This window comes from Protopterus annectens, chromosome 12.part0 (assembly GCF_019279795.1).
Source record: "Protopterus annectens isolate FY-2018-M chromosome 12.part0, PAN1.0, whole genome shotgun sequence".
In the NCBI taxonomy this organism is placed as follows: Eukaryota; Metazoa; Chordata; order Ceratodontiformes; family Protopteridae; genus Protopterus; species Protopterus annectens.
In genome coordinates, this window is record NC_056746.1 from 11526392 (window position 1) to 11552990 (window position 26599).

The 26599-nt window shown below is 40.7% G+C and overlaps 1 protein-coding gene across 1 annotated transcript in view; it reads left to right on the forward strand.

Moving 5' to 3' along the window:
* The first annotated feature begins 435 nt into the window (after nucleotides 1–435).
* The window catches only part of LOC122816323 (gastrula zinc finger protein XlCGF57.1-like), a 394327-nt gene continuing 368163 nt past the window's right edge, over nucleotides 436–26599 (forward strand). The window contains exon 1 of the mRNA XM_044089052.1: nucleotides 436–1283. The gene's annotated coding sequence lies outside the window, so the exon portion shown is untranslated. The remainder of the gene's footprint in view (nucleotides 1284–26599) is intronic.

Here is a 26599-nt window from a genome sequence, read left to right on the forward strand (position 1 = left end):
AGGTTATTTTTCTTTCACACTCTCACCGTCTCTCTCTCTCTGTCTGGGGTAGGTCACATGGACTAAAACATAAACAAAAGGCAACTGCAACAATTAAACGTACTTTGCTGTCAGCGTATTATGCCTACAGTTCTAGTTCCTTTTACCTACTTTTTTTATTTCATAAAGGTGAACAGTAAATATTTATCTGTTAATGTCTGCCTTATCAATAATGAATAACAATCGCTTTGAATTTTACCTGCTGTGCGACAACAGGAAGTCACTACTTTGAAAAAAAATAGGGTGGTTCCACGTGGGAAGCTACTTAATCCTAACTTGCCCTTTCCCATATCAGTTATCACTATTTCTATGTACTGGCAAAATGACCATCTAAATATTAAACAGGAATTGCAACAGCTTATTAACATTAATGAGCAGTCGATCTCTTCGAGCTTAGCTGTTTAAACCACACAGGAAATGGTTTTAGCCTACCAGGAAGAAGCTGAAGATGTAGAAAAAGTAGCACAACAGTAATGTGGGGGAAGGGTATGTGTGCTACGCTTGGTTCTTGAAGATTAACAGCTATTTTTACACTATATATTTGTTCCATCTGCAAAGATTATACAGCTTGAGAAATGCTGTATGAAAGATTTCTCCCTGAGCAGAGGTCGAAGTATTATTAATGACAGTGTTTGTATTACACTTAGATACTTGGAGAAACCAGGACCAAATAGCACATACCAGCATGATGCAGGGGAAGATTTTCGAGTGGGAATCCTAGCTGCGATTGGATGGTCACGTCCTTACCATCACACTGTGAGGGCTTAAAGCATTTAACTGCAGGATACGGAGGAAGGTTTTTGTGTGGGAATTCCACTGTCACAACTTGATGTATGTCCCTAGCATTCCTTTGCCACACTGTAAAACAATAACAGGAACTGAATCCAGTGACAGGCAAAATTAAAAAGAAAAATAAATGGAGCAGTGTTTGCTCCGGTTATCTTCCTTTTGTGGTGGAATTCTGCCCTTGTGAATTCTGAATTCCTGCCTACTATTCTGGCCATCAGCTTACCAGTATCAAAGACAGACAGAGGGAGAGCTTTTTGCATGGTAGTTATATACTGAGTGGATTTATTGTTCTGTCTTTCCGTCTAGTGGAAGATTTCCAGTACTGTAGTACCTGCAGAAATGGTTTCACCTCTGAGTAAGTGCTGCTCTTCTAATAATATAAAATGTAACTGCAGCTGCTCTTTGACTTCTTCACTTTAACAGACGTGTGAATAATGGACAGGATCATATTGAAGGTAAGACTTACTACTGTTTTCATGAGGTTGTAGTATGACTTTAGTGGTTAACAGTGGAGAAGAAAGTAGGTCACCAGTGTGGTTCATTCTTTTTAGATGTTGTAAGGAAATGGCCATATGCTACAGATTTGAAGCCACCTTCAAATAAAATCTGTTGTTGAAAATGAATCGTTGAAGTAAATGTTGCAGTTTAAATTGTGATTTTTATTCTTATAAATTTTATTATAGGAATCTGAAAACAGCAAAAGCATGACACATAAATTAAACAAGACAGTTGAAAAGACAAAATTTAAGTATGTAGAGGAGACAAAATTTGGTTTTGCATACACGGCAGAAATAGAAATAAGGGTTAAAACTTGATATTTTCACCCAAGGTCTAATATAGAAATAACTCAAAAGAGTTCGTATGTTATGAGGTTGTTCTGAAAAAGACCCTCAATATCAGTTAACACTCCTATTTTTTACAACTTGTATTCAGAATTCACTTTTGTTTGTTGGCAAGACATGCTGATATAGCACCCTTGTGTGTGTGTGTGTGTGTGTGTGTGTGTGTGTGTGTGTGTGTGTGTGTGTGTGTGTAAACATTGTAAGTAACCTCTGCTGTGGTTAGACTCCTACTCAGTACTGAACTCAAGTGGTAATGCTAAAAGTGGTACAACTGTGATCTGAAAGTGGGAACACTAATATTAGATGAGGCCAAAATTGATTTGGCCAAGCTAACATGTCAGAGGGATATATTAATGCCTTCTTATTTGAAATCACCTGTCTTGAATAAAATCCACATAACTATAAGAGACTGCATCAGACCATAGGGTGTTAGTCATCATATACAGGTGGCAGATTTATGATCTGTGGTTGGTTCTTGGGACCAAGGTGACATAAGGCATGATGAAAAGCAGAGATTAATGAGAGAGTGAGTGAACTGGCCAAGTAGGGAAAGATAGTAGCAATCAAGCCCCTTGCCTTGCAGAGAGCCGGAAACTGGCTAAATCACTAGTTTATCTGGATTGTTTGCGGCACATACTGACTGCTTTAATTTTCATCCCAGGTAAGACATTGTCTTAAATTCAACCTTAATATCAACGTTACATGCCCTGTCATCATAACTTCAGCCATATAGTCACTTTCACAACTTTGTAACACCCTTTGGAATTTGCAAACATTGGGACACATTATTCTGGCTTATGGAGGTGTTGGTGGTGAAGGGCAGGAATTACTTGATTGGCAGCCTAATACAGCTTATTGGTTAACCATGCCAGCAACAGAGCTATATGTAACCAATACATTAAAAAAGTGATGCTTTTAGCAAAAGTTATTTCTCATTAGCAGCTGCAGCAGGTTTTCCTTTTCTATTAAACTTCTGCATTTTGTAATCATGTTTATATTTACCTCCGCTTTTGCAAGTAGGAATGCAGTGAAAAGAACTTGGAAAAGCAGGTACATGTGCAGAATGTCATGAATCATTAAGGACAAGACAAACTTTCAGCTTTTGGCAATATCTTGTCACACATCTCCGAGTACTAGAATGAACAACTGGTTGATACCCATGAAAACATTCCACCATTGCAGTGACATCATGCCCTGTCATGACTGCTTTGTCTTTACTGCTGCTGCTGTTCTCATTCACGCACTTTCAGTTAACTGGCATGTCTTATTGTTTCTTTCTTTTATTTATTAGTGCATGCATGTTATTGTTTCCATTGCCTTGTATGGATCTTTGTGCACTAGTAATTGTTATTCAATAAAGCAACTAAAAGACCTTTGCTGTTTGCCAGTATTACTTGTTCAGCATGTTCTTTTATTATTATTATTTTTTTGTGGTACACAGCACAGTGTTGCTGTTTAAATGGATGGTAACAACTTAGATTTTGTTGCCAACGTGTCAAAGCTGGGGTACTGCTTGTTCTGCAAGCATCATAGCCAGGTCATCTCTCTCTACAGTGCATCCCAGTGTGTTCTAATCGTTCTTCACACTCGCCCAACCTTCAAAGCCACTCTTTTATTTTCATACTTTCTAAACCCCTGGTCCCAAAAATCTAACCTGGCTAGCCTGATCAGTGAGACATTGTCCTCCTTCCAAACATTACATACTGTAAATGTAAATATCCAGTGGATAAACAGCTGTAATTGGATCTACTGTACCCAAAGTCTGACTTCCTGCATGGATATCACTCAAAACATTGATTCCAACCCCAAACATACAATCACTGCATACAGGGGGGAATCACTAAAACATTTTGTCCCATCCCACCCCACCCCCAATGTTTGGGGGACTTCAGCTCCATACTTGTACTTAACCTTGGAGAAAAGAAAAGGCATCTTTTAGGGGCAAAGCACAACTCGCAATACAGCAATTTGCCACCACAGCAAACACCCACTGGCAGCCAACGCTTTGGCAAAATTGCTTCATACAATATATTTCCAGATGTATACCCCCCACTATAATTCACCATGTCACATTAGTATCCTATCTTCTGGCGATGCTAAGGTGGTGTATGCATTGTGAATATGTACCAGTGGGTTGATCCAAGGTTGCCCCCACTGCTGTAAGTTGCAGAAAAAAAACACAAATTGATTACAATAATCACTTTATAGGTTTACATTTGGAATAAATTTCCACTGTGAATAGTAAGTGGCTTTTTATTCTACTGCCCATCATCAGGACTGTTTTATGTCTCCCCCCTTCTTTTTTAGGATTTTCAAATTTTTAAACTAGTGCATCATCAGTTACTTGTTGCTGTTTTGTAATTTGCAGATGCCCATGAGAAGTGTTGAGATGATGTGACTGGATTCTCGTAAAAGGGGTACAGCAATGCAGTCACAGATAAATGCTTAAAATATAGACCTGTCCAAATGAAATTGCGTTGTAACAGGGAGCTGAGTAGCTCTGTTTCTGAGTTTCTGATTTGTTATGAATTATTTTGTCACCTTGTGCCTGTTAGAAACTTCAGTGCAGTCCAGATAAACTGTGTTTTATGTGGTCCTTTGGTACTATAGCTTGAGGAATAAAAGACATTTTGTTACCCATGTATTCTGGGATTTTAGAACTGGAAGTTTATGATACTATAGTAAAGAAAGTTAGCAGAATGTGGGGAGAGAGAAAGCAAATCAGTTTTACAGTTTGTGTTCCCTCTAGCATTGGGAATTCAGTAGCTCATAGGTGCATACTAGGCTAACTGCACTGAAGGGCCATTTTAAGCTTAGTCAATACCCCAAGGTCAGAATCAAAGCCTGTATCCTGTGTCTATAAGGTAAATACATTAAACATTATGCCAAACCCACTCTTACATACACTCAAAGGTGGATATTGTTATTGTTTATGACTAAAGAGCAACATTGGTAAGCCGGCAGTTGATTTTCAAGTATGAAGGTGGATCAAATGCAGTAAGATCAACACTGTACGTGGGATTTTGAAAATGAGCATGTCCAACATGCTAGTGTATTTTCTCTTGATCATGTGTTTGAGATAAAGCTGTGACTATTTAATAGTACTTGGTGCCCAGGAATGGAAGCAGCCAACATAATACCATAATGGAAGTTGAGAGCTAGGATCTACAGGCTGTGCAGTACATTCAGTAAGCTTACAAGGGTGCTACTACTAGTTGCAGACTGTTAGAAGAAGCTTCCTGGTAGATAGTCTACGCTAAGCTATAGCCTGGAGACCACTATATGAGTTCCATTACTCGTAAGTATTTGGTCTGTCACACTTACCCAATTTACTTTCCTGAATAAGCATCAGTGGTATGCAATTTTTTTACAAGTATTTGAAAAAAAAGAACTAATTTCTTTCTTGTTTGAAACAAAAATAATTCTAATATATTAAAAGTAGTTGTTTAAAGATGGAGTATAATTGCACTGTGAAAAGTGCTGTACAGCATAGTAGCTATAGAAATGTTTTTAGGCAGACATTTTCTAGATTAGATGATGATTGTTATGAATGTACTTTAGAATTTTAAGGCCCAGGATCATTTATTCAGTTATGTGTAGAAATGGACAGTGTAAGAGGGGAAGCAGACTACATGGTTATGATTCCTCATACAGCCAGATAAAGAGCAACTGAAACTGAGAAATGTTGGGGACACTGTACAGCTTTAAACTCGCTGGCTTCATGGGACAGAGGTTTCTGCCCTGACTTGTATCCCAGGTGATCCAGGTTTGACTAGCAGGTTAGAAAGCTGGAGGAGCAGGCCAGGGTTTTGGGAAGTGAAAGGCTGATACTGTTCTCCCATCTAGGGAGAGAGTTGTAGTTCTGAGGGTTAAACGTCACCTGGTAGGTAGATTGACAACATTGCAGTTCCAGAGCACAGGGACTCAAAGAGGTGTGAGAACACTAATAAGGACACTCAGGCCAAGGCTTGTGGGTCTGTGCGGCACACACACTCACAATGACCTTTCCACATTGGACTTCACACAATACTTTCGGGCTAGTAGGAGGAGTTAGACACACAAACTAATCCAAACACCACAGAATGATGCCTTCATTCTTGAACTTGACTTGCTTTTATTCGTGATTGCAGCAGCAATGAACAGGATTTGGTGATGAGTCTGGACAGAGGAAGGATGGCTAAGAGGAAGGAATGAGTGCCTGTACTGACAGTCCTTTATGAGGTGCGGAATACTGCAGCTTTAATAATGACTTACATTGGACATTGGGCACAATGGTAGGCAATGAAGAAATATTAATTGTAACTGTTATTCTGTGCTTTGAATTTTGTAATACCTCTGCCGTATACAGCATAGGCTAGATTCAGACTTGCTGAATCTAGACTGTTTGATATCACTTTAGAACTAAAAACAGCCATCTTACATTAAGAGGGCCCTTTTGCACCCTTGTGGCAGTTATGTGTAGCCCAGGACCCATCTGAGTTGGGGATTGCTGGAAAAAGGCTCAGTTTGGGCTTTCCTATTGTTAGTTTGTGCTAAAACTGTTTAATTTTGCTTGTATTTAAGCCTCATGTTTGAGCGGGTTTGCGCTCAGTTTACCGGAGCTGCTCAGAGTTTGGTGACTTTAGCCAGAGATCTTGAGTGCATCTGAATAGAAATCCAAGGCACCCACTGAATTCAACTAAAAAATAAGTATATTTTATGCTTGCATTGCACATTGTGAACTGTATTTAACTACATTGCTGCTTTATTTCTGCTGTTTTTTGCTGTTGTGACTGTTATTCTGCACTTTGAATTTTGTAATACCGCTGTCTTATGTAGCATAGGCTAGATTAAGACTTGCTGAAGCTAAACTGTTTGATGCCACTTAAGGCACTAAAACCAGCCATCTAACATTAAAACAGCCGTCCTGCAACCTTGTGGCAGAAGTGTGTAGCCCAGGACCCATCTGAGTTGGGGACTGCTGGAAAAAGGCTCAGTTTTGGGCTTTCTTATTGGTTAGTTTGTGTTAAAACTGTTTAAATTCTCTTGTATTTATGCCTCATGTTTGCACATAGCTGTGCACCACGCGGCAGGGTTTAGTGCTCCTGTGTACAGACGCAAATGCCCAGGAGGATAATTTTCCCTAGATATCTGACATTGAATCCTCCCAAACTCCCCTGCTGCACACTGAGAAGCGTTGTCGCAGTTTTTTAACCCTAGTCTATTACTGAATAGACCCCTTAGTTAATCCTAGAGCAAAACCTGGGCTAACTAGCCTACTCCCCACTAGTAATTAGGGTATAATCCTGCCATAATGGATGGTCAATTTGCTACCATTTCTCTGGCCACCCTGATTAACATGGGCTTCCTAAGGCAGTGTAGTAATTGCCTCATGTTTACTGACAACCACTTACTCCTAAAACAAACAAATACAATATGTGAGAGATGTATATACACTATAGATTTGGAATTAATTCTCCCATGTAGCAACAAGCCAGATGTCATACTGGTTGTCAGCACACACGCTTTACCTCTTGCACATAACACGCACACAAGACATAAACCCACATACATGGAGGTACTTACTAGAAGCCTACCAAAAGATCAGAGACTTCCCAAACCTGTTACACACGCTGTAGATCCAACAGTATCTGTGAGGGTTCATAGGTAGGTACTAAGCTATTTGCCCTAGGGCCTATATAAGCCTAGCCAAAAAGGTACCCTGGCTTTCACCACCCAAGAAAATTATTTCCAGTGCCCCTGTTGAACAGAGCCACCGAAGTGATCCCTGGGGTGAATTTCCTATTTCCCATTCAATCATCAAGATTTTTCTTGAAGAGTGCTAATGAGCTGTTTGATATAGATAGGTAGTTTATTCCAGAGTATGGGAAGTCTCTGGGACAGGAACCTATCCCTCCAGCATGTTCTATTTATTGTGGTGACAAGGTTTAGGTCCCTAGAGCATGTAACTCGGAGGGATTGGGATTTCTTTAATTGGAGCATGTCCAACAGCTCTCGGTTTGACATAGCTTTGCATGTTAGGCAGAGATCACCTCTGAGTAGGCGATATGTGACTGAGTAAAGCTAGAGTTTTTTGAGACTGTCTGTGTAGGGCATTTGTTTGAGGCCGGTAATCCTCTTTGTGAGTTATTTCTGCGGCCTTTCCAGTTGTAGATGTCTTTGTGAGGTACATACCAAAAGGGGCATTGTACTCTATAATGGATCTAATGAGTGATGAGTAGAGGGGAACAATTACCTCTTTTTCTCCTGGATGAGAAGCTTTTTGTGATGAGGTGTGCCACGTAGAAGGATTTCCTGACTACTGTGGCGATGTGATTATCAAAGGAGAGACTACTGTTCACTTGTGTCCCAAGGTCTCTTATCACGCTTAAAGTGTTAAGTAGACTACCGCCTATGTGGTAGCTCATGGGTATAGAGTTTTTACCAAAAGGGATGACAATGCACTTTTTTGGCATTGAGCTTGAGGCCATGGCTTTGACACCAGGCATCTGTCTCAGTGAGGTCCTTTTGTAGGATGTCCACATCGTTAGGAGTTTCGATTATGGCTCCTAGGTTGCAGTCATCTGCAAACTTCATTAGCTAAAGACCTTCTGTGTTAGCCTGTACTTCAGAGAAGTAGATACCAAACAGGAGAGGACCCAGGACTGAACCCTGTGGTACTCCACTTGTCACTGGTCTGAAGTTGGATTTGGAGTCTGCTACTTTCACAGTGAGGGTTCTGTCAGTGAGCTAGTTGGCAACCCATCTTGTGACATATGGATTTATACCTAGTTTTCATAGGTTGATAGTAGGCTATCGGCCCTAGGGCCTATGCAAGCCAAGCCATAACAATTCCCTGGATATTTCTTCCCACAATGTTTACTTCTCCAGGCCCCTGTCTAGCAGGGCGACTGACATGATCCCCGGGGTGAATTTCCTATCTCCTATCCAATCATCAAGGTTCTTTTTGAAGAGGGCCAATGAGGCGCTCTGCTTGATATGTATGGGCAGTCTTTTGTGAGTTTATCTTTAATTCCAGAGTGGGGGATGGTGTTGAAAGCCCTGGCGAGATCTAGATAGACTGTGTGAACCATCTTACCCTCATCTACGGCTTTGGTGACTGCTTCAAAGAAGTCTATCAGGTTTAGGAGACATGATCTGCTATTTACAAACCCGAACTGGGTGGGGTCCAGAGTTTTGGAGATTACCAATGTCTTTGTTTTATAAGTTCTATGGTGATACTTTCCATGACCTTGCAGACCAGGCTCGTCAGGCTAATGGGGCGGTAGTTCACAGGGTCTGTGGTGGATCCCCCTTTGTGGAGTGGGATAACCGTCGCTGTGCGCCATTCAGTGGGCACAAAGCCTGAGGTGAGGCTATGATTGAACATGGTACTTAGGTGGGGTGCCAGTTCATTCTGTAGTTTGTGTAGAATGCAGCCTGGGATGTTGTCAGGTCCCATGGATGCTGTGTTCTTGGCTTTAGAGGGTGTGTTTTTACCTGTGCAGCCGTGATTACAGGAACTTTGCATTCTTCCGGTATAGAGATGGGCCCTTTAGGGGGTGAGAGGGGGTAAAGTTAGCACTGAATCTACCTTCCGGGATGTTGGCAGTATCAGTTGGTTCTGTATATTTAGTGCCATCGTGCTGTAACTCCGAGCAGATCTGAGTGTTGCCATTGAGATTCTTGACATAGCTGTAGAATGCTTTGTGGTTGTCTTTAGAAACAGTGGCGATTTTGTTTTTGTAACTAGCTTTGGAGGATTTTATGAGGGATCTCAGCTTCTTACTGAGACTGACCAGGGAGTTACTCCAATCATGGGATTTTACTCTTTTTTTTGCAGCAGTTTCTTTCCTCTGTTGTAGAGTTTGTTTATGGCAGGGGACCACCAGATTGGCTTCCTTTTTTTGGAGGATAGCATCTTGGTTCTGTTAGGGATAGCATGATCCATGCACTCGTGTAAGTGCTTGTAAAGTGCATTTGTGTAGGATTGAAGTCGTACCTCTATTGTCCGTCTGGATGGGTGTCGTGAAGTTTGCCACTTCTGTCTTAAGAAGCGTGAAGTTGGCTTTGGAGAAATTTTTTACGGTGGTTTCCCTAATGGGGGGTCGGGGCAGGATGTGGATGTCTAGGGTGATTAGCTTGTGGTCGGATCTGACCAGTGAGGAATTGACCTCTGGTGTGGAACATCGGTCGCCCATGTTGGTAATGACCACGTCTAGGATATTGCTGCCCCTGGTGGGGGTGTGGATGAGTTGATCCAAGGCATTAGAATTTATGAATTCCAGAAAACGTTGAGCAGAAGAGTTGGTACATGAGTAGGTTTCCCAGTTAATGGTGGGATAGTTGAAATCGCCCATTATTAGGGTGTTGGGTTGTACCCTAATATTTTCCAGTGTATTAAGAAATGAGGAGTGGGAATCCTGGGGCATGGTGAGGGATCTGTAGCAAGCTACAGTTTGGATTGCTGTCTTGCCCAGACTTAGTTGCACTTGGATAATCTCAGATGCATTATGCTGAGCAACTAGCCTGGCGGTGTGGATATCCTTAATGAATATGGACACGCCTCCACCTTTAGTGTTTTGGTCCAGGTTAGGTGGCCGAAAGGTGTGGTATGAATTATAAACTGGTAATTCAGGGGTGATCTCTGGAGCCTTGAACCAGGTCTCTGTCACTGCACAGATGTCAATGTTCTGGATTTTAAGGAGTGCCTCGAGTGAGTGCATTTTGAGGTTTAGACTTCTAGCATCGAGTAGCATTACCCTCAGATTTTGCTTGCTTGTACCTGTTACAGTGGTGAATTTGTCATTTGAATCTTGCCTAAAAAAGGCACTGTAGGGGTGGCAATAACCTTAGCCAGTATCCGGAATCCCAAGGGAGACAGGTGTAGGCCATCTCTGGCAAAGCATTATGGTCTGTCGATCATGTCATCCCAGGCAGACAGATACTGGATCCCCTTAGAATGACACTAGAAACTTGGCCAACTGTTGAAGTCAATCATTTTGTTCTTGTACTGTGGTATCATTCTGGGTGATGGCAGGATGCTATTCATAGCTAGGGTCATACCTGCCTGGGCTACAAGATCGGAGAGCTCCTCTATGTCTCTTTTCATGTAGTCCAAGGAGGTACGTCTCAGGTCATTCACGCCAACATGAAAAATGACAGAGTAATATCTGTACTTGTTATGGAGTGACCTGAGTGCGTGCTTTATGTGGCGGGTCCTGGTACCTGACAGGCAGCTGACAGTAACTTTATCCTTGTTTAGCCTAGTGAGTGAAACATCAGTGTGCGTGACTATAGAGTCACCTATGACTAGAGTGTTGGATACGTTATTATGCCTTATGGGCTGTGGTTGGTGGCACACTGAGTTTGTGGGCTATGTGTCATTTGGGTTGTGTTGGGGGGTGGAGGTTGCTTGCGCTTCTGCTTTGGATGTCTCTGTTGCTTGGGCAGATTTTTATTGAGAGCCTCCATGAATATAGGTGTGTGTTTTGTGTTTCTAGGTGTGTGTTTTGGTGGTGTAGGTTTTGAGGGACTATATAATGAGTGTGGTGTGGTGCAAGTGTTTTCCCTCTCCTCTTGACTGTCTAGTCCAGTCTTGGGTGAAAGCTTTGCCTCCAGTTTGGCTATATACGTGCATCTCTCACGGGTTGTAGTGTTGGGTGGTAGGGGGAGAGGGTTGTCTGTGTACATGAGGCAATTTCTGCATTGCCCCAAGATGCCCAGATTCATCGGGTAGACAGGAAAAAACACTGGGAGCTGACCCATAGACATGTCTGGATAGGTGCTTATTTATTAAGTACTAAAAACTGTTTTCTTATAGACAAGTGAGGAAAGTTGAGTGCTGTAGTAATTTATAGCTTATTTAGTGCTTACAATGAGTTCTGAACAAGTGCTGAGCTCAAAGAAACAGATTTGAGTGCTAAAACTAAAAAACTGTCTAGTTCGAACGGAAAATTTGAAGAGCAGACTTTATGGCGCCGGGAATATTTTAACCTTTGCTAAGCGGCAATGCATAAAGTGTATTTTTTTTTAATATAACAGTAGCAAATGAGAAAACTGATTTAATCAAATTAACCAATAAAAAGCTAAAAACTGAGACCTGTTCCAGCAGTCTTCAATCAGACAAGTTGTAACTACACACTCCTGCCATTAGGGTGCAGGGGGGCTTTCTCCAGAAAAACATGGCCTGGATTAGTGCTCAAGTTATAAAAACAAAGCTAGATTCAGCAGGTCTGAATCAAGTCTTGTGCTACAGCAAACAAGGTGTACCAATTTCAGGAAGAAACAGTTCAAATAAGCAGGCACAATAAGCCTTTAACCAGAAACTCGCAGCTCAGAAGGGCAGAATCTACCCTCTCCTCCCACAAGAGTGCAGACCACACCTTCTTAATGTAAAATAACTGGCCCTAAGCCCAAGTGCTTAAACCAGAACTAATACACTTATAGAATAACAGACAGTAAGCCTTCAATCAGCAACTCCCAACTTAGAAGGATGTAAGCTACCTGTTCTACCACAACAGTGAAGACCACAAACCTTGTTAATGTAAAACAACTGGTCTGAAGCCCAAGTGTTTAAACCAAAGGCTTATAATAACAGTTACAATTTAGTCAGGCTACTACCAAACAGTAATAAATGCAGCAGAATAAATGTAATTAAGTACTTTTAAGAACATGTAGCAAAAACAAAATAAAGCAATAATATAGGAAGAAACACAAATACAGTAAAAGCAGATGAATAAAGTGCAATTTTTATAGCAATAGAAAACAAGCAAACTGATTTAAACAAATTACCCAATTAACCAGTAAAAAAAGCTCAAAACTGAGCCCTGGTCCAGCAGTCTTCAATCAAACAAGTTTTTTTTTTTTTTTTTAAGTTTCTTAATTGCATTTTGTTGCGGTAGCGTTGTCGTCTCACAGTAAGACGCTGTCCAGTTTGATTCTCATCTAGAGCGTCTTCTGTGTGGAGACGTACGTGAATGGGCGTACCTTCATTGAAGGTTGTGCGTCAGGGCTGGCAACTCGGCACGTAACAATCAACTGCCAATCATTAGCGGACCGGAGTTCCGCTGTGGCGACCCCTAACCGGGAAAAGCCGAAAGACACAACAACAACAACGTAAATAAACACCAGAAAACTCAAAAAAGGATAACAGATCAATACATAACATAACAAAAACATCACTAAGCAAAAAACTAACTAACTATATACATATATATTTAACTATATACATATATATTGTACTATATACACTAGTAGTCACAACTACACATTTCTGCCACTAGGGTGCAGGGGAACCTTCTCCAAAAAAGATGGCCTGGATTAGTGCTTAAGTTTTACAAACAAAGATAGATTCAGCAGGCCTGAATGTATTCTGTGCTACAGCAAACAAGGCACACCAATTTCAGAAAGAAACAGTTCAAATAAGCAGGCACAATAAGACTTTAACAAGAAATTCCCAGCTCAGAAGGGCAGAATCTAGCCTCTTCTCCCACAAGAGTGCAGACCACAAACCTACTTAATGTAAAACAACTGACCTAAAGCCCAAGTGCCTAAACCAGAACTAATACACTTTTAGAATAACAGACACTGAGCCTTCAATCAGCAATTCCCAACTTAGAATGATGTAAGCTACCTGTCCTGCCACAACAGTGCAGACCATAAACCTTCCTAATGTAAAACAAATGGTCTGAAGCCCAAGTGCTTAAACCAACAGGCTTAGAATAAAAGTTACAATTTAATCAGGCTACTACCAAGCAGTAATAAATGCAGCAGAAAAAATAGAGTTGAGTACTTTTAAGAAGAGGCAAAAGCAAAATAAGGTAATAAAGTAGGAATAAGCACAAATACAGTAAAAGCAGATGAATAAAATGCAATTTTGTTTTAGTAAAGTGCAAGGAGAGAGGAAGTGGCTTGGCCTTCTCAAGTGTTCTTTCTGTATTAAGTAGAGTGAACACTAGACTGGGAGGGGTTTACCAGATCAAATTTACAGTAGGGGTGGACAACTGCAAAGCTACCAACTATAACAACACCATAAGAATAGAGTGGGAGGGGAAAAAAACAGTTTCAGGACAGATGAGACCAGAAAGCAATGCCAGAAAATATATAAAATAATTCAGTCAGGCAAAATTAAGTTAAAAAATTAGACAGAAAAATAAAATGCAGTACTATCTTTAAAACTGCAAGTTTGTACTTAACTTCAGCTTCTAATACAGTTGATTGTAGCCAGCCAAACCACTCAGATATTGAGCAGAAAATAAATTCCAGCCATGTGACTAACACTTAAAGCAGAGAGAAACCCTCTAGGCTAAGAGTTAAATATCGAATAACAAAGAGGTGAGAAGAGCAATAACCCCCTCTAACTGCAGACGGACAGGCAGACCACAATATTCAGTGAAACAATTTAAATAGACAGAAAAAACAGTTTCAACACAGATGAGAACAGAAAGCAATGTCAGAAAATATATAAACTAATTCAGTCAGGCAAAAATTATTCCAGTCAGGCAAAATTAAGTTAAACAATTAAATAGACAGAAAAATGAAATACAGTACTATCTTTAAAACTGCAAGTATGTACTTAACTTCAGCGTCTAGTACAGTTGATTGTACCCAGTCAAACCACTCAGATATGGAGCAGAAAATAAATTCCCAGCCATGTGGCTAACACTTAAAGCAGAGAGAAACCCTCTAGGCTAAGAGTTAAATATCAGATAACAAAGAGGCGAGAACAGCTATAATCCCCTCAACTGCAGAGGGACATACAGACCACAATATTCAGTGAAACAATTAAATGGACAGAAAAAACAGTTTCAGGACAGATGAGAACAGAAAGCAACGCCAGAAAATATGTAAAATAATTCAGTCAGGCAAAAAAATCTTTCAGTCAGGCAAAATTAAGTTAAACAATTAAATAGACAGAAAAATAAAATACAGTACTATCTTTAAAACTTCAAGTATGTACTTAACTTCAGCTTCTAATACAGTTGATTGTAGCCAGCCAAACCACTCAGATATTGAGCAGAAAATAAATTCCCAGCTATGTGGCTAACACTTAAAGCCAAGAGAAACCCTCTAGCCTAAGAGTTAAATATCAAACAACAAAGAACTGAGAACAGCAATAACCCCCTCTAACTGCAGAGGGACAGACAGACCACACTATTCAGTGAAACAATTAAATAGACAGGAAAACTAGTTTCAGGACAGATGAGAACAGAAAGCAACTCCAGAAAATACATAAAAAATTCAGTCAGGCAAAAAAAAAATTTCATTCAGGCAAAATTAAGTTCATAGGTAAGTACTAGGCTATCTGCCCAAAGGCATTTATAAGCCTAGCGAGAATGTGTTGACTTTCACCACCCCCTTAGATTAGTTCCTTGTGTCTCTGTCCAGCAGAGCCACCAAAGTGATCCCTGGGGTAAACTTTCTGTTTCCCATCCTCTCGTCAAGGTTTTTCTTGAAGAGTGTAAGCGAGGAGCTCTGCCTAATGTAGATTGGAATCTTGTTCCAGAGCATGGGAAGTCTCTGGGACAGGAATCTATCCCCTCTAGCACGTCCTATTTATTGTTGTGGTGAGGTTTAGATCCCTAGACCATGTGGCTTGAGGGGATATGGTTTTCTTTAGGTGGAGCATGTCCATCAATTCTGGGGTGGACATGGCCTTGTATGTCAGGTAGAGATCATCTCTGAGTAGGCAGTATGCAACCGAGTACAGCTGGAGTTTCTTCAGTCGAGCTGCATAGGGCATCTGTTTGAGGCCAGTGATACTCTTGGTGAGGTACATCTGTAGTCTTTCCAGCTTTTGCAGGTGTCTTGTAAGGTACATCCCAATGGGGCGTTGTACTCTTTGATGGGTCTGATGAGTGATAAGTAGAGGGGCACAATGACCTCTCTTGATCTGGTTGCAAACCCTTTTGTGATTAGGTGGGCCACATAGAAGGATTTTATAACCACTTTGGCAATGTGATTATCAAAGGAGCAATTGCTATCTACTTGGGTCCCCAGATCCCTTATTACTTCTTCCGTATTTAGGGGATTACCACCTATGTGGTAGTTTGTGGGCACTTTGTTTTTTCCAAAGGGGATGACTATGCACTTTTTGGCATTTCGCTTGAGGCCATGATTTTGACACCAGGTATCCATCTCAGTGAGACCCTTTTGGAGGATGTCTCTGTCAGCCGGAGAGACAATTATAGCCCCTAGTTTGCAGTCATCTGCGAACTTGGTCAGCCGTAGTCCTCCTGTGCTTGTCTGTACCTCTGAGAAGTATATGCCAAACAGGAGGGGTCCTAGGACTGGACCCTGGGGCATGCCACTTGTAACCGGTTTAGAGTCGGACCTAGCTCCCGCAACTCTCGCCATTTGGGTTCTGTCCATGAGCCAGCTGGCAACTCATCTTGTGACGTAGGGGTTTATGTTCAGGCTGGTGAGCTTGTCTCTAATACCAGAATGGGGAATGGTGTCGAAGGCCTTTGCGAGGTCTAGGTAGGCTGTGTGTACCACCTCGTCTATAGCCGTGGTAACTGTCTCAAAGAAGTCCACCAGGTTTAGGAGGCATGCTCTGCCCTTAAAGCCAGACTGGGTAGGGTCCAGTGTTTGGAGGTTCCCAATGTCTCTGTTAATGAGTTCCATGATGATGCGCTCTATAGCCTTGCAGACCAAGCAAGTCAGGCTTATAGTTCCCGGGGTCTGTTGTGTCTCCACCTTTGTGGAGCGGAATAACCATTGCTGTGCACCACTCTATGGGTACGTAGCCTGTGGAGAGGCTGAGTTTGAACAGTGTGTTTAGATGAGGGGTTAGTTCGTCTTTGAGCTCTTGTAGGACGCAGTCTGGGACACCATCCGGTCCCATTTTTGCTGTGTTTTTGGCTTTGGAGAAGGCTGTTTTAACCTGAGTGTTTGTGATTTCAGGGGCTCTACATTTTTCTGGTATGGTTATGAGCCCTTTTGGGGGTGAGAGGGGGGTGAAGTTTGCACTGAACCTGTCTGCCAGGATGTTGGAAATATCAGTCGATTCAATGTATTTTGTGCCACTCTGCACTAACTCCAAGCAGATCTGAGCATTGTCACTTAGATTCTTGACATAGCTAAAGAATGCCTTGTGGTTATCTTTGGAGTCCTTGACAATTTTTCTTTCGAAGCTCACCTTGGATGATTTTATGAGGGATCGTAGTTTCTTGCTGATTTTGATCAGGGATGTCTTCCCTTCTTGGGATTTTACTCATTTCTATACTAGTTTCCTCCTCCTACTGTATAACTTGTTTATGGCAGGGGTCCAGCAGACTGTTTTCCTTTTCTTGGAGGAGTGAGTCTTGGTTTTGCTTGAGATAGCACGATCCATGCATTCTTGTAGGTGCCCGTAGAATGCATTAGTAAAGGATTTTGCAGCTTGGACAGCATTATTCTTTAGCATGGGGGCTTTGAAACTTTCTACCTCGGTCTTAAGTAACGTGAAGTTTGCTTTTGAAAAGTTTTTCATGGTGGTTTCCTTGTCTGGGGGTGGGGGCAGAATGTGGATATCCAGAGTGATTTGTTTATGGTCAGATCTAACCAGCGAGGGGCTGACCTCCGGTGTGGAACACCGGACGCCTATGTTGGTGATGACCAGGTCCAATATGTTGTCACCTCTGGTGGGGGTGTTGACCAGTTGATCCAGGGCGTTTGATTTTATAAATTCTAGGAAATGTTGGGCAAGGTAGTTAGTACTTGAGTAGTTCTCCCAGTTAATGTTTGGGTAATTGAAATCACCCAATATTAGGGTGTTTGGTAGGATCTTTATGTTTCCCAGTGTTTCCAGAAATGCGGAATGGGGGTCCTGGGAAATGGTGGGTGATCTGTAGCAATCTACAATTTGAATTGCAGTTTTGCCTGTTGTTAGTTGCACGTGGATGATCTCTGAAGCATCGTGCTGTGCCACTAACCTGGAGGTGTGGGTATCCTTGATGAAGATACGCCCCTGCCTTTTCTATTTCGGTCCGGGTTCTGTGGCCGAAATATATGGTATGAGTTGTAGCCTGGTAGTGCTGGGGTGCTCTCTGGATCCTTAAACCAGGTTTCTGTTACTGCACATATGTGAATTTTCTCCATACTGAGGAGTGCCTCAAGTGCGTGCAATTTGAGGTTTAGACTTCTGGCACTGAGTAGCTTTACCCTCAGTTTTTTGTTACTTGTGCTATTTATGGCAGTGGGTTTGTCTTTTGAGCCTTGCCAAAAAAAGACACTATGGGGGTGGCAAGAGCTTTGGCCAGTATTCGAAAGCCTAAGGGTGACAGGTGCAAGCCGTCTCTAGCTAAGCAGAGTGGCTTGTCGAGCATGTCATCCCAGGCGGACAAACACTGGATCCCCTTTGAATGACACCAGAAACTTAGCCAATTGCTGAAATTGATAATTTTTTCTTTTATACCATGGTATAATTCTTGGTGCGGGCAGAATGCTACTCAGGGTCAGGGTCATACCGGCCTGGGCTACGTGATCAAAGAGCTCTTCCATGTCTCTTTTCATGCAGTCCAGGGAGGTGCGGCTCAGGTCATTCACACCAACATGGACAATGACAGAGTCGTATTTGTACTTGTTCTGGAGTGACCTGAGTGCTTGTGTTATGTGGCAGATCCTGGCACCCGACAGCTAACAGTAACCTTCTCCTTATTCAGCCTAGTGAGTGGGACGTCAGTGTGCCTGACTACAGAGTCACTTATTACTAGTGTGTTGGGTATGTTATTTTGCCTTAAGGAATGTGATTGCGTGGCACACTGCTTTTGTGAAGTCTGTGTTTCATGGTTTGTGTTGGGGGATGGAGGTTGCTTGGATGTCTGCTTTGAAGTCTCTGTTGCTTTTGCAGATTTGTATTTAGAGCCTCCGAGTATGTTTTCATGTATTTATGTATGTTTTTTGCTGGTGCTGGTTTAATGGGCCTGTGTGTGACTGGTGGTGTGATGCAAGTATTTACCTTCTCCTCTTGACTGTCTGATCCAGTCTTGGGTTGAGAGAGTTTATCCTCCAGTTTGGCTTTATAATTGCATCTCTCGCATGTATTAGTGTTTGGTGGTAGGAGGAGAGGGTTATCTGTGTACATGAGGCAGTTGTAACATTGCCTCAAAATGCCCAGACTCACCAGTTGGACTGGAGATTACACCTGAATCTGCCCTTTGGACATGCCTGGATACTGTTTTACTGATTGGCTGGTAAGGTCGAATAGAGAGCCTTGTCCTTCTGTACAGTATTGGAGGGGGTCTAGTGCTAGGATTTATAAGTGCTTCCTATGAGTTTTGAGCAATTGCCGGGCTGAGAAATGAATGGCGTGAGTGCTTAAGTTGAAAATGTGTCTAGTTCCAAGGAAAAATTGAAGAGGAGACTTTGTAGAGCCGGGAATAGTTATACCCTAGCTAACCGGCACTGCCCGGCGCGCAAAACCAGGCAAATGCGGTCTTTATAGCAGGGAAATGAAAGAGATAGAAATTAGCCCAAAGTGGCCAATAAACTACTAATTTCTGGGCTAAAACCACTCCTCCAAGGACAGATAGGCTGCTCAAAGCTCCCCTCTCTCACAGGTGAACAGAGAAACTTCCTTTTATCCAAAAAAGGTATGGGCGAACACAGAGATTTGTAACACAGCCCTGAATTCAGCACTAACCTGAAAACTGAACTATACTAGCTTAGAAAGGCAAGAAACAAGTAATAATTAAATAGATAGAAAAATAAAATACAGTACCATCTTTAAAACTGCAAGTTTGTACTTAACTTCAGCTTCTAATACAGTTGATTGTAGCCTGCCAAACCACTCGGACATTGAAAATAAATTCCCAGCTATGTGGCTAACACTTAAAGCAGAGAGAAACCCTCTAGGCTAAGAGTTAAATATCAAATAACAAAGAGGCGGGAATAGCAATAACCCCCTCTAACTGCCAAGGGACAAAGAAACCACACTTCAGTGAAACAATTAAATAGACAGAAGAAATAGTTTCAGGAGAGATGAGAACAGAAAGCAGTGCCAGAAAATCGATAAAATAATTCAGTCAGGCAAAAAAAAATTTCAGTCAGGCAAAATTAAGTTAAACAATTAAATAGACAGAAAAATAAAATGCAGTACCATCTTTAAAACTGCAAGTTTGTACTTAACTTCAGCTTCTAATACAGTTGATTGTAGCCAGCCAAACCACTCAGATATTGAGCAGAAAATAAATTCCCCGCTATGTTGCTAACACTTAAAGCAAAGAGAAACCCTGTAGGCTAAGAGTTAAATATAAAATAACAAAGAGGTGAGAACAGCAATAACCCTCTCTAACTGCAGATGGACAGACATACCACAATATTCAGTGAATCAATCAAAGAAACAGAAAAAAAACAGTTTCAGAACAGTTGAAAACAGAAAGCAATGCCAGAAAATATATAAAATAATTCAGTCAGGCAAAATTAAGTTAAACATTTACATAGACAGAAAAATAAAATACAGTGCTATCTTTAAAACTGCAAGTTTGTACTTAACTTCAGCATCTAATACAGTTGATTGCAGCAAGTCAAACCACTCAGATATTGAACAGAAAATAAATTCCCAGCTTTGTGACTAACACTTGGTCTAGAGGGTTTCTCTCTGCTTTAAGAGTTAAATAACGAATAAAGAGGTGAGAACAGCAATAACCCTGTCTAACTGCAGAGGGACAGACATGACACAATATTCAGTGAAACAAATAAATAGACAGAAAAAACAGTTTCAGGACAGATGTGAACAGAAAGCAATGCCAGAAAATATATAAAATAATTCAGTCAGACAAAAATTATTTCAGTCAGGCAAAATTAAGTTAAAATAGACAGAAAAATAAAACACAGTGCTATCTTTAAAACAGCAATTTTGTACTTAACTTCAGCTTCTAATACACTTGATTGCAGCCAGCCAAACCACTCAGATATTGAGCAGAAAATAAATACCCAGCTATGTGGCTAACACTTAAAGCTGAGAAAAACCCTCTGGCCTAAGAGTTAAATATTGAATAACAAAGAGGTGAGAACAGCAATAACCGCCTTTAACTGCCGAGGGCAAAGAGACCACACTATTCAGTGAAACAATTGAACAGACAGAAAAAACAGTTTCAGGACAGATGAGAACAGAAAGCAATGCCAAAAAATACATAAAATAATTCAGTCAGGCAAAAAAAAATATTTCAGTCAGTCAAAATAAAATATTTCAGTCAGTCAAAATTAAGTTAATTCAGTAGACAGAAAAATAAAATACACTACTATCTTTAAAACTGCAAGTTTGTACTTAAATTCTGCTTCTAATACACTTGATTATAGCCAGCCAAACCACTCAGATATTGAGCAGAAAATAAATACCCAGCTATGTGGCTAACACTTAAAGCTGAGAAAAACCCTCTAGCCTAAGAGTTAAATATCTAATATCAAAGAGGCGAGAACAGCAATAACCCTCTCTAACTGCCAAGGGACAGAGAAACCACACTATTCCAGTGAAACAATGAAATAGACAAAATAAACAGTTTCAGGACAGATGAGAACAGAAAGCAGTGCCAGAAAATCCATAAAATAATTCCGTCAGACAAAATTAAGTTAAACAATTAAATAGACAGAAAAATAAAATACAGTACCATATTTGTACTTAACTTCAGCTTCTAATACAGTAGATTGTAGCCAGCCAAACCACTCAGATATTGAGCAGAAAATACATTTCCCGGTATGTGGCAAACACTTAAAGCCGAGAGAAACCCTCTAGGTTAAGAGTTAAATATCGAATAACAAAGAGGTGAGAACGCAATAACTCTTTCTAACTCCAGAGGGACAGACAAACCATAATATCCAGTGAAATAATTAAACAGACAGAAAAAACAGTTTCAGGACAGATGAGAACAGAAAGCAATGCCAGAAAAGATATAAAATAATTCAGTCAGGCAAAGAAATATTTCAGTCAAGCAAAATTAAGTTAAACAGTTAAATAGACAGAAAAATAAAATACAGTGACATCTTTAAAACTGCAAGTTTGTCCGTAACTTCAGCTTCTAATACAGTTGATTGTAGCCAGCCAAACCACTCGGATATTGAGCAGAAAATAAATTCCCCGCTATGTGACTAACACATAAAGCTGAGAGAAACCCTCTAGCCAAAGAGTTAAATATTGAGTAACAAAAAGGTGAGAACAGCAATAACCCCCTCTACCTGCCTAGGGACAGACAAACCACACTATTCAGTGAAACAATTAGACAAAAAAAACAGTTTCAGGACAGATGAGAACAGAAAGCAATGCCAGAAAATACATAAAATAATTCAGTCAGGCAAAATTAAGTTAAACAATTAAATAGACAGAAAAATGAAATACAGTACCATCTTTAAAACTGCAAGTGTGTACTTAAGTTCAGCTTCTAATATAGTTGATTGTAGCCAGCCAAACCACTCAGATATTGAGCAGAAAATAAAATCCCCGCTATGTGGATAACTGTTAAAGCAGAGAGAGAAACATTCTAGGCTAAGAGTTAAATATCAAATAAAGAGGTGAGAACAGCAATAACCCCCTCTAACTGCAGAGAAATAGATAGGCCAAAATATTCAGTAAAACAATTAAATACACAGAAAAAAACAGTTTCAGGACAGATGAGAACAGAAGGCAATGCCAAAAAATATATAAAATAATTCAGTCAGGCAAAACTAAGTTAAAAAATTAGACAGAAAAATAAAATACAGTACTATCTTTAAAACTGCAAGTTTGTACTTAACTTCAGTTTCTAATGCAGTTGATTGTATCCAGCAAAACCACTCAGATATTGAGCAGAAAATAAATTCCCAGCTATGTGGCTAACAATTAAAGCAGAGAGAAACCCTCTAGGCTAAAAGTTAAATATCGAATAACAAAGAGGTGAGAACAACAGTAACCCCTGCTAATTGCAGAGGGACAGACAGACCACAATATTCAGTGAAACAATTAAATAGGTAGAAAAAACAGTTTCAGGACAGATGACAACAGAAAGCAATGCCAGAAAATATATAAAATAATTCAGTCAGGCAAAAAAAATATTTCAGTCAGCCAAAATTAAGTTAAACAATTAAATAGACAGTAAAATAAAATACAGTACTATCTTTAAAACTGCAAGTTTGTACTTAATTTCAGCTTCTAATGCAGTTGATTGTAGCCAGGCAAACCACTCAGATATTGAGCAGAAAATAAATTTCCAGCTATGTGGCTAACAATTAAAGCAGAGATAAACCCTCTAAGCTAAGAGTTAAATATTGAATAACAAAGAGGTGAGAATATCAATAACCCCCTCTAACTGCAGAGGGACAGACCACAATATTCAGTGAAACAATTAGACAAAAAAAAACAGTTTCAGGACAGATGAGAACAGAAAGCAATGCCAGAAAATATTTAAAGTAATTCAGTCAGGCAAAATTAAGTTAAACAATTAAATAGACAGAAACATAAAATACAGTACTATCTTTAAAACTGCAAGTTTGTACTTACATTCTGCTTCTAATACAGTTGATTGTAGCCAGCCAAACCACTCACATATTGAGCAGAAAATGATATTTGATATTATCTGTGCTAACATAACTGAATGAAGTTTGGTAAATAACTAAATAATTGCAAATTACCCTCTGTTACGTATGCCAACGTGACTAGCTATAAATTTTGTAAATAAGTGTATGTCTTTTGATTGTCACTCTTATTTATGCAAGATGTTTGCATGTCAAACAGTGTTCTTCTGCCTGGCCAAATGTACATGTTCTTTGTGGGGAGAGTTTTGATTGTATGTTGTACCAGAGTCAGCTGACCTAGATGTGATGTCATTGTGTGCCAGGGCTGGCAAAATAGAATCTTCACTGTAGGTCTTTGTTTACTTTTCAATCTTGGCTGGTTATTTAGTAAATACTTCTAATAACTTGAGAGTGTTTTTGCTTATTGTGATCACACTAGGGCCACCCCGAAAAGCCTTACTGCTTGGAATACATGCTACCACTTGTTTCATTATTTATTTGACCCAATATAATTGTACATCCCTTTTGAAGAGTATTGTGGTATTTGACTGATGGCAGCCGTTACCTTGTAATTTGGGAAAAGAAACACAGCAGGTAAATCTGTGTCAGTCTTTCCTAAGAGTATGTTTATGTGTGTGAGTATCAAACATTTAAAACTGAGTGTGTCAAATACCTAGAACTGTTCTGCAGTGGTTAGTGTGTAGATCCATTTGGGAACCTGGAGTGAAGCATATAGTCCACTCCCAGGTTTTGGAACCTGTTCCTGGTGTATTCTTAGGAGAAATTGTGCATTTCTATCCCTGCTTTTAGTGAGACTCCTTAGTTACTGCCCCGTGGTAAAGAGGGTCCATCTCAGAATCCACTATACATAATAATACACACACAATTCCAGTGCTTAACTAACAAGTCCCTAAGGTAAAACACCTCAAAACCAAATGTCCTGGTCATAGGCGACTCCATAGTGAGACACACAGATGTCTGCCTCGCCAGGCTAGACAAGGAGGTCACAGTTAGCTGCCTGTCAGGTATGTCAGGATCCATCAAATCACGCATACACTCAAGTCTCTCCACAACAAGTACCAGTATTACTCTGTCATAGTCCATGTTGAGGTGAATGACTTGAGACTTACTTCTCTGGACTACGTGAAGACAGACCTGACTGAACTCTCTGATTATGTGCCCCAGACAGGCATGTCCCTAGCCATAAGCAACATTCTACCTTCAGCCAGGATGATGCCTCAATGTAAACAAAAAATGATTGACTTCAGCAATTGGTCAGTTTTTGGTATCAATCCAGGGGGCTCCAGTATCTGTCATCCTGGGAAGACATGGTCAACAGACCACGCAGCTTTCCCAGGGATGATCTTCACCTGTCGCCTCTTGGCTTTCAGTTACTGGCAAAGGTACTTGCCTCCTCCATAGTGCCTTTTTAGGCACTGTAGCAACAACAAAATTTTCGACATAAAAAAAATTCACTTGAGACAAACTCAGCATCGTGCTGCTTAATGCTAGAAGTCTAAACAGGAAACTGCACTCCCTGGAAACACTCCTCACCTTGGAAGATGCTGATGTCTGTGCATTCACTAAGACATGGTTTAAGGCTGCAGTGAGCAGCCCGGCTGTACAAGACTACAATGCCTTTCACACATTCAGACCTCAAAATGAGTATGAAAGAGCCAAAGGTAATGGTGTATCCATCTTCATTAAGGGAAAATACACCTAGAGACTGGTTAAACAGTACAACTCTCTTGAGCTACTCCAAGTCCAAATAACTGTAGGTAAAATCCCCTTCCACATCATCATTTGCTACAGGCCCCCCACAATGAACCAAGGGAAACGCACCTCCTACCTGGATTTACCACAGTCACTTACTATACAGCCAAATACCTTGGTCATGGGTAATTTCAGCTGTCTTTCCATTGATTAGGAGACATAAATGAGCACTAACATACTCAACCTGAGGTTCCTTGACTTTGTCAGTACAAATGCTCTAGAACAGATAGTCTGTACCTCCACAAGGGCTCAAATGTCCTAGACTTAGTACTCATCAACCTGGAGGGTGAGTGTACTACCTGTGTGTTGCCTTCCCTGGTAAAGTCTGATCATAAATTAGTCTTTTTTGAAGTAATGATCGGACCTGACCCCACTCCCCGGATCTAAAATAATGAAAAATTTCTCCAAAGCAAACTACAGTCAACTAAGCAATAGTATAAATAGTTTCAAACCTCCTGCTAACACAGCAAACAAAGACCCCTATGCAGAGGTGTACACAAATGCCTTGAGTAACCACGTGTACAAATGTATAAATTCAGCTGTACCTGAATGGATCAAAACCAGGTCCTCACAAAAAAGAAGCCGCCCTGGTGAACCTCAAGTATACATTAGGTTATATAACAAGAGGAAGAAACTGATGCCTAAGAACAAGAGGGAACTCACGTAGCAGAGGAAGAGCACCCTCCACAGCTTGAACAAGCAAATCAGGTATCTTGTAAAGTCCTCTAAAGCGAATTACAAAGCTAAATTGGCATCCCTAGCTAAGGATAATCATAAAGCATTCTTTAGCTATATCCAGAATCTACAAAGGAAGGCCCAGCTTTGTGCTGAGCTAGCAGGGGACGGTACCACTCATACTGAATCTGAGAAAATTGCCAACCTGCTAGCTAACAGATTTGACACAAACTTCACCCCCTGTCCCCACTAGTCATACCCCAAAACATACCAGCCACCAGTCCTCTACCTAGTATCTCCAAAGAGCAGGTCATAACTTCACTCTCCAAGGCCAAAAACATGACCTGTATGGGACCAGATAACATCCCAGGCTGCTTACTAAATAGCCTAAAACAGGACCTTGTGAAATGACTTGACACTCTCTTTAACCACAGCCTAAGCACTGACTTTGTTCCAGTAAAGTGGAAAACAGCAACAGTAATCCCCTTGCACAAAGGTGGTCCATCAACCGACCATGGGAACGATAGACCCATAAGTCTAACCAGCCTTACCTGGAAGGCCATGGAAAGAATCATCATGGATCTTATTAACAAAGACATAGGTGACCTTAAAACTCTCAACCCAACCCAATTTGGCTTTTTTAAGGACAGATCATGTTTATTAAACCTGGTGGACTTCTTCAAGAATATCACCAAGCCCTGGATGAAGGCAAAACAGTATATACCACCTGTCTTGACTTAGCCAAGGCTTTCTACACAATCCCCCACTCGGGTATCATTGAGAAACTCTCCCAGCTGGGGCTTAATCCATACGTCAGTAGATGGATAGCCAAGTGGCTAACCAGCAGAACGCATACAGTCCAAGTTGGGGATTCCACCTCTACCAGTAGACCATTTACCAGTGATGTACCACAAGAACCTTTGCTGGACCCTCTATTGTTTGGAATCTATTTCTCTGATGTCCAGGCAAAGTTAGACAGCCTGTGGCTTACCACGTTCACTAACAATTTCAAAGTGGGTGTGATCACTGAGTCC